The sequence below is a fragment of the Diadema antillarum genome, unplaced genomic scaffold (assembly GCF_040938485.1).
Source record: "Diadema antillarum isolate AM-2024a unplaced genomic scaffold, OU_Dant_1.0 seq00000003_RagTag, whole genome shotgun sequence".
NCBI lineage: Eukaryota > Metazoa > Echinodermata > Echinoidea > Diadematoida > Diadematidae > Diadema > Diadema antillarum.
Window position 1 is genome coordinate 18,948 of NW_027271125.1, and position 12,131 is coordinate 31,078.

Below are 12,131 nucleotides of genomic sequence, written 5' to 3' on the forward strand. Positions count from 1 at the left end.
GACAACGATCCACATTTCTCTGTGACCACTCTACCAAATTGAATGGGGTTTTCTGTCAAATAAATAAGATGCTATATTTTTAGATCCTGAAACAGCATTCAGACAGTCAAATCATATTGAAAGTTATCAATGCGGAAATCGGATAGTATCTTTTTTTTTTTTTTTTTTTTTTTTTTTTTGGGGGGGGGGGGGGGGGGGGGGGACATACTTGTACCGTAAAAGGTAAAAGTATGCACTGCCCTCTATGGGCAATTGGACTGCTCAGCAAAATAGCCACAATCGTGACCTTTGCTGGTGACTTTTGAGCAAGACATTAATATTAAATGGGTTCTTCCAATTAAATGCCACCAGCTATGCTATCCACTCCTATGATTCATAATTGCAACATTCCACAGGTCAAATGTTAACAACATTGATATTTACTATTAAAGTGAATCTTCATATCAAATCTAGTTGTAGGCATTTTAGGTGATTTTTCAAAATGATATAAGGCCAGGAAAAATTAGTGTAGAATGAAAGCCCTACTCTTCCCATTCACAAATCTTTTTGAATTTTTCAAATCGGTCAAGCGGTTGCAAAGATATAGGCGTTTTAATGTCACAAGACATGCCCATTTTTCAACCCGGGGTCAAAGGTCAATCTTTTGTTTTACTTTGTTTTAACAATGGCACCGCCTGAGCATGTACACAGACAACTAAATTGCCTATAATTCCTTTACTGTTTGAAGTATGACAATGAAACTTGCAGGATATGATGATGATAGATTGTGTCACAATTTTGCACTGTTTTTAAAGAAATATGATTCATATTTTGAAAATTATGGATATTAATATTCATAAAAATGCATATAAATACTTGTAACAGAGTGATGAATCACAATAACTCAACAAAATTTGCAGGATAGCTTTGTAGAATATTTTCCCACAAGTCTACAATAATTTTTTCATGAACATTACATCAAAAATATTAATATCAATATTAAAAAGTAAAATATAATGTATGTTAATTGGTAATGGTTAACAATACCAGGAAAAAAATGCAGATTTGCTAAATGACATGTTTTGCCAGAATCCTGTCAGAAGGCCACATTAATATTATTCATACAAATATGAATACTGATATTCAGATGAAGATATGAATATTAATATTCATATTGGTCCATATATTTCTGGCCATAAATGTTCGCAATATCTGGGTGGAAGTTGCCTTTCATCTTCATATCACTTTCTGCCACAACTCTGCAATAGTATCAAATTCATATTTTTCATTTTTTGACAAATATGAATATCAATACTATACACACACACACACACACACACAATCACACAATTCATGGCACACATACATCTTTTGCAGTTCGCAGGTATAGAAACAAAGCACTACAAAAACGCAAGTTCAATAAATCGTTGAGAAATGTATAGATGTATTCTGCCATGTGATTTCAAATTCACTTTATGTTCACTCTACTGGAGTTGCCTTCAAAGAAATACAGAGCAAAAACCTATATCAAGTCTCAGTCAGGTTTTAAATTTTGGGTTTGAAAAATGCATACTGATGCAGTACTGGGAACACATGGATAATCAGCACTATCCAAACATTATAACAGTTCCACTTACATAACACATGTGGAAGCACACATTAAGTGTGAAGAACATGTGTGACTTATATGTTATATATGACATCAAACACCAATGATCGGCCTCTATCAGGGAGCTGAATGTGAGTGGGGCAGCGATGAGCCTGCAGAGGATTCTTCTAGCAGCTGACTTGGCTGGACGGCAGAAAGGTTTGTTGGGCCTGTTACATGTCGTTGAGAGGATCCACTTCCAGCTTGGCCAGAGGGAAACACAGAGTCATGTTCTGTTATAAAGAAGTATGATCAATATTTGATTACTTTACATTGATTTTATTAGATTAAAAAAATAGTTCGGAGTCCTGGCTACATGTACAGTAATCACAGATTAACAATCTGTTTTGCAAAACGTTATCCAGATTATGAATTTATAAAGCCTGTGAAAATCTTGAGGCAAAATTTTAACAAATTTCTTAAATCAAAAAACAACAACAACATACATAGAATTGCAGTCTGTAAAGTTCAAGTTTGAAGCGTCACAATTTTAGGATAAGACCTTGCTTATTTGTCTTGCCCTCACTGGCCTCAGATTGTGTGTGCATGCATGTACGTACATGTTCACATGAAAAACTAGAAATCTAAAAATAATAATAAAAATAAAATAAAATAAATGAGTCACAATTTTGGGGGTTAAAGATGGATATATATAACATAAGGAATGAACTTAAATTTTTCTAACCTGAACTTGGATTTTGTTTGCTGGCTACACCACTGCAGTCACCTTCAACATCCATGACAATAAGAAGGCACACATACCCGCCCAGTCACCTGAAAATAAAGTCATAATCAAACTGACATGAATTACTCTAAGAATACGAAGATTGAAGGCTTCAGGCTACTCTGTAGGAAATACTAATGAATTGACAGTCAAGCGCTTAGTGTCTCATATAATCATCATCACTAGTCTGATCAATCTTGGTTCTTCTTCAAGCACACTGTCTAAATATCGAGCCAAGACTCATGAATGTTTCTGCTCAAAACTTGAGTTGAAACAAAACACTAAATATCAATTTATCAGTCACAGAAAATTAAATGTAAATGGTGTAATTTCTGCTTTTTATATTTACGTAGGTTGACGTTAGTGACATAGCTAGGCCTAGTGCCCTCTTTATTAGCACAAGCAGCACTAAGTGCTGATATTTGTCATACACTTAAAAAATTACGGTAATTTCCCCTTCCTCCCAGCTCAGTGGTGTTCAGTACGAAGAATCAGAGAATGAATTCTGTACTTACGTAAAATACTTCACAGTAATTTTACTCCTGTAATTTCACAAAATATAACTATACTTGGAATACCAGGTTACAAGTAAACTATTGTACTGAAGTTTGAATTGTAGAAACTGAAGAAATTTTCCAAAAATTCTTGCAAGTTGCAAAGAAGTCTTTTCAAGTTGCTACTGTCTGTAAGTAACTCTAGCCCGACCAGACGCTAAAAAAAAAAAAAATCATCGGTGTTACTCCGGCCTCCAATCTGACTTGTATACTAGTACTGTAACTCAATCTGTCAAATGTTCATAGTTTTTAGGTCGTCCAGAGGGAATATTTGAGAGAGACACTTCATAACAACTAGGGATTTTGAAAGTTGCTGTCAAAATAATCCGATCGAATTTCGATCGAAGTACGAAGTGGAACAAAGCCTGCTCTGCTCTGCAGGTCAGGTGTACACAGTACAGTAGCTCACATACATAACGTGTACTGTAGTATTGGCAAGTCAGTGTGCACGATCGTGACCACTACATTGATCAAAACATACGGTCGGTAACAAAAACCTGATCATAAATCTGACATTCAAACCCGAAATTTTCGTGAAGGATAGTATAAACTAAATATGGAAACAAATTAAGTCACTCTTGGGGGGTCGTGCCACAAGGGATTTTGATTAAAACATCGTCGATTCCTTCGTACCAACAGCAAGGGTTATCACACATCGCATTTGTTGTTTACCGTACTTGTTTACAATACATACCAAACGGAACGATCCATTCGCCATGCAGGTAAATCAACAGAATGAGGTAACTGAAAATGCAAACTTTGCCACAATGATGACTGGATATTTAATCGATTGGCATTAAGATTACTCTTCACTGTTAATAAAAATGATCAGCAGGCCAGCATCGTCTTTTACAAAGCTATAAAAAGGCAACACACACAAACAATGCAACACTACGATACCTGTCCGTAATGGATCGTTCACGTAAACAAATCACTGCTCGACATGCTCTCAGCTATCGACAGCTGCGTGATTGCAGTAAAAACTCGCTTGGAAATTGAACGGACAGTGCTGCCTAAAAATCACTCTAGCATCAAAATGAAATCATTTTTCACCATGAAACTTCACATAAAGTTTCTTGAAACATGATATTATCTACTTACGTGTGAAATGGACGGATCTTGGCGCATCTGGATAATGAAATCTTCGAGCAAACTTTTCTTTTAGCTCAGACGTCATGAAGCTTCACGATAGGTGATCCATTTCACATATCATCGGAATTGTCAATGTTTACTCTGTCTGTTCGGATACTTTTGGAAATTCATCGACCAATCACATTGATGCTACAACCCTCGGAAGTTAGCGAGGTATTCCGAGCAATTTCGGAGAGTTTCTGAAAAGACGGTGCCGTCGACCCAAAACTCTTCTCGGCAGCGCTGCACACGCAAACCCTATGGAGTGACCTTCACGCCCCATAGACTCAGTGTGGGGCAGCGGAGCGGTTGAAAAAAAGTGTCACGTGACTGAAAGGCCTACTAGTTGCCAAGAGTCTACAATGTACACCACACAAACAAATTGTTCCCTGTACCACAGTTGATTTCTGGTGGCTAGTACAATCATGCACGTTACACATTTTTTTTTAACGGAATAGGTATTGACTGTATAAAATATCCTTTAGTCACACACATCTTTTGGAGTGGACTGTATTTATACCTAACACACACACATACACACACACACACAAACACACACACACACACACACACACACACACACACACACACACCTGTCAGGGCTTATATAGTGCTAGGTATTGCAATAACCAAGAAGTGTGCATATTTTCCTTCTAGTTCCCACACCCTCCCCCCCCCCCCCCCCCACCTCAATCTTCCCCATCTGCAAGTTCCCTTGTCCACGCCACAGCATTGAACCATGGCCGGAGAAAACATGTTTTCACGATTGCCTCCGAGACCCTGCATGGCCAGATGAAAATGAAGGCAGCGCACACGCGAGCCTGTTATGAATCGCGGGGACAAGAAACAACAATGTGTCATCAACGTCATCGCAGGGAATCCGACACTGTCGCTTCACCGTGCGACACACACGGAACGAAAGAAAGACAAGACAGAAACAGAGGCACAAAAAAAAGGGGGAGAGGGAGAAGACGCAATCAGTGGTAATCTTGGTCAGATGGGGGGGGGGGGAGGAAGGAGAGAGGGGGAGAGAATGAGTGCAAGGGGGAGAGACCACTGAACAGGTGCAATATGCTATGCCCTGATTAGCTGAGAAGCCTGCTCAACATATCGCGCAGGGCTGGTCAGAAAATACAACACACCAATACGTGTAGGATAGGAAGAGACTCAAACAGAACAGCTCCCACTCGCAGGTGTATATTGATAAGACAAAAAAAAAAATTATTTTTCCCCAATCTACTTGCAAAACACGACCCTGAAGGGGAAAAAAAAACGTATGTTTTTCAAAATCAACCTCAGATCAAGGCAAGGGAAAGACTGGCAAAGATAAAGCAAGCAGAATCAACAAAATCTTTGGTGCCCAAATGCTAATGAAGACACAGAGATGTTGAAAAATCCTGTTGTCAAACCAAGACTGTTTTGAAGCACATGTTTTTAAATAGTTGCTGATGCTCAGCAGTGAATCAGAACCCCACAAAAACAACCCTGGAAATGATTCAAGGAGACAAGTAAATGAAGACCCATGGAAGACATAGAGACAGAGAAATCTGTAGTGAAAAGACACTGTGACCATCACTATAAAGGAATCCTTTCTAACCTCTCTACCATTGATACCTGCAGCACCTTGAACACGCGCTCATCAGTAGGCGTGTATGCACACCTCAAAATACACACAGGTTGAATTCCCTGGTGTGTATTACAGCCAAAATTGACAATGATGAAGAATCATTCAAAAGCACACACAATAAAAAAACAGTTCCTAGATCCAGACGGCAATCTGAATCGCAACCAAAATTTAGTCATCTGTTCCAAGTGTCATTATCAGCTACTTGTCCTGTGAATATCAGCCAAATCTAGTCACAATTTTTTGAGCCATTTTCCTAACAGACATACCAAATGCCGACAAACAATAACCTCCTTGGTGGAGGGAACAAAAGTAAGAAAGGTCTACAAACACAAAGGAAACAAAGTGATATTTTACAGACAGACAAATGTGAGACAGAAAATACTTGTTGGCTGTGAGCACGAGAAAGATGCCATCCAAGAAAAAGTCAGCTTTCTAGTGGTTTTCACAGAAATCCACTACAGACACTCTCGTATACCTTTCAGATACGCTTTGTACTTTTAAAATAGTCCTCACTTTTCCCTTGCATGGATATCTGCTCAAGCAGAAGTATTTTGTGTTTATCATCACAATCAGTAATGATCAATACCCCCATCTATTTTTCAAGCTAAACATACTATGAATCATTTAAACAAAAAATGCACAAATATATAAACTACTTAGTAGCTCTGTGCAGGCATGCTGTAGAAGTGTTTGGGGTAATGCTTTACTATTGATTTGACAGGAGGGCATTTCATACCATGGTAACCCCCTGAGCATGAGGCAGCTCTCCTTGAGGATGAGGGTAATATAAACCCAAGGTTTTGTTACAACAGTGTCTCAACAGACGCTAATCAGAGAGAGCTTTCACACTGTAGAAACACTGACACTATTCCAGTGTGAAAGGGACAGTTAGGGTTTAGATACTGTACGAGCTGAAATTTTTGCGGTGGTTTTATTTTCGCGAATTTCGCGAGTCGCCTTTGAACCGCGAAAATAACAACACGCGAAAATAACCATGCGCGAATAATTAAGTTCAGTTAGACCCTCCCAACCACTAAATTAACAACACGCGAAAATGTCCTCCAACTAAGCAATTCGCGAATATATCTGTAAACAAAAATTTCAGCTCGTACAGTATTGAAGAAACGATGACACTTTTCCAGTGTGAAAGGGATTGTTGGCTACGTAAGAAGCAATGACACTTCTCCAGTGTGAAAGGGATAATAAGCTACCACTACACTGTTCAAAAACTCCAGAATGTTCTGAAGTTTGTACAAGTTTTATCTGGAATATTCACAGAACTTTCACTTTTGTTTCCCAATTGCAAGTAAAATGACTTCCTCCTGTATAGTCATAAAGATGGTGTGTACCGAAACATTTTATTTCATGTAAAAATGACACTTAACATTTGATGCTCTGTAGCTGGAGCTGTGAAAGTTCATCGCCGGGGCAGGTCATCTACGATTTCACTCAACTTGTCATCTTTGTATCACATCTATCATATGTTATATAGCTATGCGTCCAAGGGACCATGCCTTCAAGATTATACACAGTGCCACCCCCTGTATCACCCAACCAATGTATGGTGAGAGCATGGAGCTACAGTACTGAGTTAGTTCCATGGTGAGAGCTATTCCACTATGCACGTTCAGGTGTAATAACCTGCAGCTTGGCTCAGAGTGGATCACAGGTGTAGTCTCCACCCCAGTCTTTTAAACCCTGTCCTTTCCACAGGCAAACTACTGTACATTGTATACGCCATATATTTCGCGAGTCTAAATTTTCGCGAATCGGGAATTCCCGACGATTTCACGAGTGGTTAAATTCGCGATCGTGGAGTCCTGTACTGAACAGAGAAGTGTACACGCGTATGTCACATTAACATCGGGATCAGAGTCAATATTTTCGCATGTCTTTAATTTCGCGAATAGCACCTGACTCGCGAAATTCGCGAAAATAAAAACCTCGCGAAATATTTGGCGTATACAGTACACTGCACAGGAATCAGGATGTCAGAAGTTTTACATATTTTTGAAAAAGTGGCGCCGAAGGGGTTTCACAAACATTCAAAGTAAATGGCCCTCCTTGCAAGTCTTCAGAATTTTACAAGACAGAATTTTTGCAGCAAGATGATCAGTGGCATCTAGGAGTTAAAATTCTACATCACTAGCAATAGATATGAGTTAATACAGCAAGTGACAACATTTCTTGGGTTTTCCTTTCACTCTCTGTGAATGCTTGTGGTGTCTTGCGGTCACCTCATTTATACTGGAAGATTGATTCGGTCACTATTAAAGGACAAGTTGACCTTCATAAACATAAGGGTTGAGAGAATGCAGCAATATTAGTAGAACACATCAGTGAAAGTTTGAGGGAAATTGGACAATCGACGCAAAAGTTATGAACTTTTAAAATTTTTGTGTTGGAACTGCTGGATGAGGAGACTACTACAGCTTGTGATGTCATATGAGTACAATAGTATAAAGAAAATGTAAAGAAAATTCAACATATTTTCACTTTTTCGCATAATAAAAGAGCATTTCACTTGCCTCTTTCTAAAGGCAGGGGGAATAATATTACCCATAACATATGTCAGTAACGAGTCAAGGGAATGTGTACTTTTTTCAAAAGATGAAATTTTGTGAAATTCTCTTTATATTTTCCTTATATTGTTGTACGCATGTGACATTGTACACTGCAGTAGTCTTCTCATCCAGCGGTTACTGCACAAAAACTTCAAACAATCATAACTTTTGAACGGATTGTCGAATTTTCCTCAAACTTTCAATGATGTGTTCTACTAATATTGCTGCATTTTCTCAATCTTTATGTTTATGAAGGTGAACTTGTCCTCTAAAGACTTGGATTATGGACAGAATGAATTCAATTTCAGAGTGGAATTGACTCAACCTGTTGTCAAATCAGTATATCTACCATGTTGGGCTGAATTTCAGGCTACTGTTGAATGCATCTTTGGGCCCCTGGCTGAGGGATTGTATAGTTTTGGTGGAGATGAGGATTGGGCTTTCGATTTTTTTGCAAGATACCAAGAAACCACTCATGAAATGTTAAATACAGAACATACATGTACCATTCTAAGAAGAATTCAAAGTTTATTTAGATGAAAATCGGTTTTGGAACGGCTGAGACATCCAAAAATAGAATAATTTACAAATCGATCCTAATAAAAGGTGGGTCCTACTTTTTATTAGGATTGGCCTGTTTTGAATATCTCAGTCCTTCCAAAACCAATTTTCATCAAATGAACTTTGAATTCTTCTTAGAATTATACACTCTCTCATATTTTATAAGAGGTATTTCATTATCTTTTTAAAAAAAGATTATCATCAAGAAATGTTGGAAACTTGAACAGTTGAAGCCCCATCTCAACCTGAAACTGTACCATCCCTTTGAGAATGCATTACCAATTTCAGCATTCTTTTCTTCTTTTTTTTTTTTTGGAGGGGGGGGGGGGGTATGTGGAGACACAAGAGGCACTGAGAAGTGAGACACACAATTTTGCACAAGCTATAATTTGGTCACCAAACCTTTCCTGTGTCACAGTGTGAAAACTCACACCTTGCAATCAATCACATGGTGAGTATGGGCGTGAGCAGACTGCAGCAATACAACAAAGCAGCGTGGCATGCCCCAAGCAGTGGGATTCGAGAGAAGAAAGGGACTTTCCCCAAACCCTCGCATGCCAATGTTTTAAAAAGATAGGCAAATGACATTTACAACATTTACAGTGCATACTGTAAAAGTGGATATTTTCTCGTCAGTAATTTTTCGCACTTGGCTGGGTGAGATGAATATCGCATGTTTTTGATTTTGCGGAATCAGGACATTAATTACAGGAAGATACGGCATGAAAAAATATTTGCGTGCTTTCATTTTCCCTCTAGCTTATGGCTGTGTGAAATGCGCAAAAATTTCAAATCCGTGAAAATTTCAAATTTCCACTTTTACAGTAGCAGCATATATTGTCATTAGTCTGCTGCAGAATTCTGATTCCTAGTCCATTCCTTCCCCCCGCCATGGACACTGAAAGCAGGTGGCATACATTGTATTGACATGGTGTTGCAAAGACCAGATTATGAGAGAAACATACATAAAAATTGTTCTCTGATAATCGCTCCCTTGCAGCAGGTGTATTAAATCAGTGAGGTATGAGGAAGATAAGATGATATAAAGAGAACCTCACTTTCAACGAAGCTGCACCGACAGATTTTACTGAGTGATTTAAGATATTGAAAGAGATTAACTAATCTTGTCATGCTGGCTTCATGTATCATCACTGCAGGCAACAGGGTAAGCCTTCAGCTTTTACGCAATATCCTCTTAACCAGGCCCCTTCCCACCACCCAAACAAAAGCAACAACAAGAAAGGCGACAAACAAGAGTCAAACTTCCTAACATTACGCTACAGCTGCTGCAATATACACTCTCATGTGGTTTCACTGTGCAACTATGTACAGCTATATTTGCTACTACATAGGTTTCAAAGAAAAGAAAACTAAGTGCCAAGGAGCTGGTAGTAGTAGTAGTAGCGCTGTCAAGCGAAGAGGACTTTGAACTTTCCTCTCCCAACCACAGACAACCACCTGATACCTGTTTTTAACATCAGGATCCACGGAACCATTAATCAACACAGACATGTCATCTTTACACACACACACCAAGAAACAAAAAAGAAAGGGGGGGGGGGGGGGGGGGGAAGAAGCCATGCCGGCATATTTAAAACAGACGACTTGACTTCCTGCAAAACCTAGTGGTGCCTCAAAATGCACGTTCCTACTCAGACGAGCATACACGATATAATGATAAAATACATCACAAACAATGCATTTCAATGCTCTTCATCTATCTCTAATTGATTAATTTACGAGCATAACAGCATGGAAATCAAACATCCTTTTAGATAAGACTGCCTATTTTTTTTTTCTGCTTTTGTTTTTCTACTTTTGTTGTTTCTTTCTCAGGACTGTAAGTTGGAGAATTCCGTACCGACATTCGACCTTTGAACACATTCCACCATGTATTATAAAGCGACTATGGACCAACGATTCCCAGAACGATATCAATCATGTCACACCAGCAGCTTAATGGTGCAGTAGATGAGCCTATGATGATCTGTGTTAAACAGTAATCCTCAAAAACTGACCTCCAACCTGGATAAGCGATCTATTCAGTCTCTTCGTCTAATAGGCGATATCATAACATATTCAATTTTCTATGCATGCTTTTTTAATAAACAAGGGTTGTTCTCGACAACCTGAAAGCTCGTGTCCTGCGGTTTGTCTGACATAGCAACAAGTAATGCATGCGAAAATTGGATTCCAAAAATTGAATTTTCTTTAAATTAATAAGAGCACATTAGTGGAGTAGCTCATAAGTCGTCTCCATGTTGCCAGGAATGAAACATCAATAAATTTCAAGACATTATGAAAATGGTATACTGTACGAGCTGAAATTTTCGCGTACAGATATTTTTGCGAATTGCTACTTGGAGGACATTTTGGCGTGTTAATTTCGCAATTGCGAGGGTGTAACTGAACTTACTTATTCATGCGTTGTTATTTTCACGGTTCAAAGGCGAAACCATCGCGAAAATTTCAGCTCGTACAGTACTAGTATTCTCCATGTGCCTTCCTTTATTATCACTTCTCCAGCCTGTGTAAGTTTACACTTTACTTTCTATCCCTCCGGCCTCTTATTTCTGCTTTCCCAAGTGGTAGCATACTACATGATTTGATAAAATGATGGTAAAGTCAAAATACAAAACTTGCAATCTTCTGAATTCATAAAATAGCAAATGAAAACTACTTCAAACAAGTTTTACTTGTCTGGTGTATACCGCACAATTTGCAAGAACATTATTTTGTGTATGAGGACTTGCACAGCAGTTTTGCTATTAGTAGTGAAAAGTCATAATAGAGAACTAGAGTAATGGAATGGAATATGAGTATTTTCCCTTTTCAAAGATGCTACATTAAAGTGCTTGCTGATTGACTGGGACAAGCTAAAATCCAAATCAAAGTTTTGTAAAGCGACTAACAATGATAAAAAATACTTGCCCAAATTTGGCAAGCAAAAAATTTGGAAGCTACATTTTGTACCTTTTTTCACTTCATCCCCCTTCCCTCCCTCACAAACTCAAGAAGTCAACCATAAAGAGGCCCCTAGATAATGACTGCTTAGTGATGCAGCACACTGCTTTAATTTAATTTCAGCAACTTTCCAACACTTTTATACGTGAAGAAGCCCCAGTGCAATGCAATGCAATCAGTCAATTGAACCAAGTTCATTTCCCCAATGTGTTTAAGCATGCAAATCAACATACCATTATGCTGTTTATCCAACTGATTGTGTGTTATCAAACCCTTGACATACAATGTACAAGTGATTTTCTACATCACTTTCTCTTCTTTTCTTATTTTTTTTTATTTCTTTCCAGGCAGGTAAAACTCATGTTCAGGCAAGTGTTCT

At 38.4% G+C, this 12,131-nt stretch overlaps 1 long non-coding RNA gene across 1 annotated transcript; it reads right to left on the reverse strand.

The window, feature by feature from the left end:
* Positions 1-1,440: 1,440 nt before the first annotated feature.
* LOC139724907 (uncharacterized) lies at positions 1,441-4,104 on the reverse strand. Its single transcript, XR_011710493.1, has 3 exons — positions 4,007-4,104; positions 2,313-2,401; positions 1,441-1,860 (listed from the first exon to the last, which is right to left on the reverse strand). It is a non-coding gene; the product is annotated as an uncharacterized lncRNA (long non-coding RNA).
* Between the last annotated feature and the right edge of the window lie 8,027 nt (positions 4,105-12,131).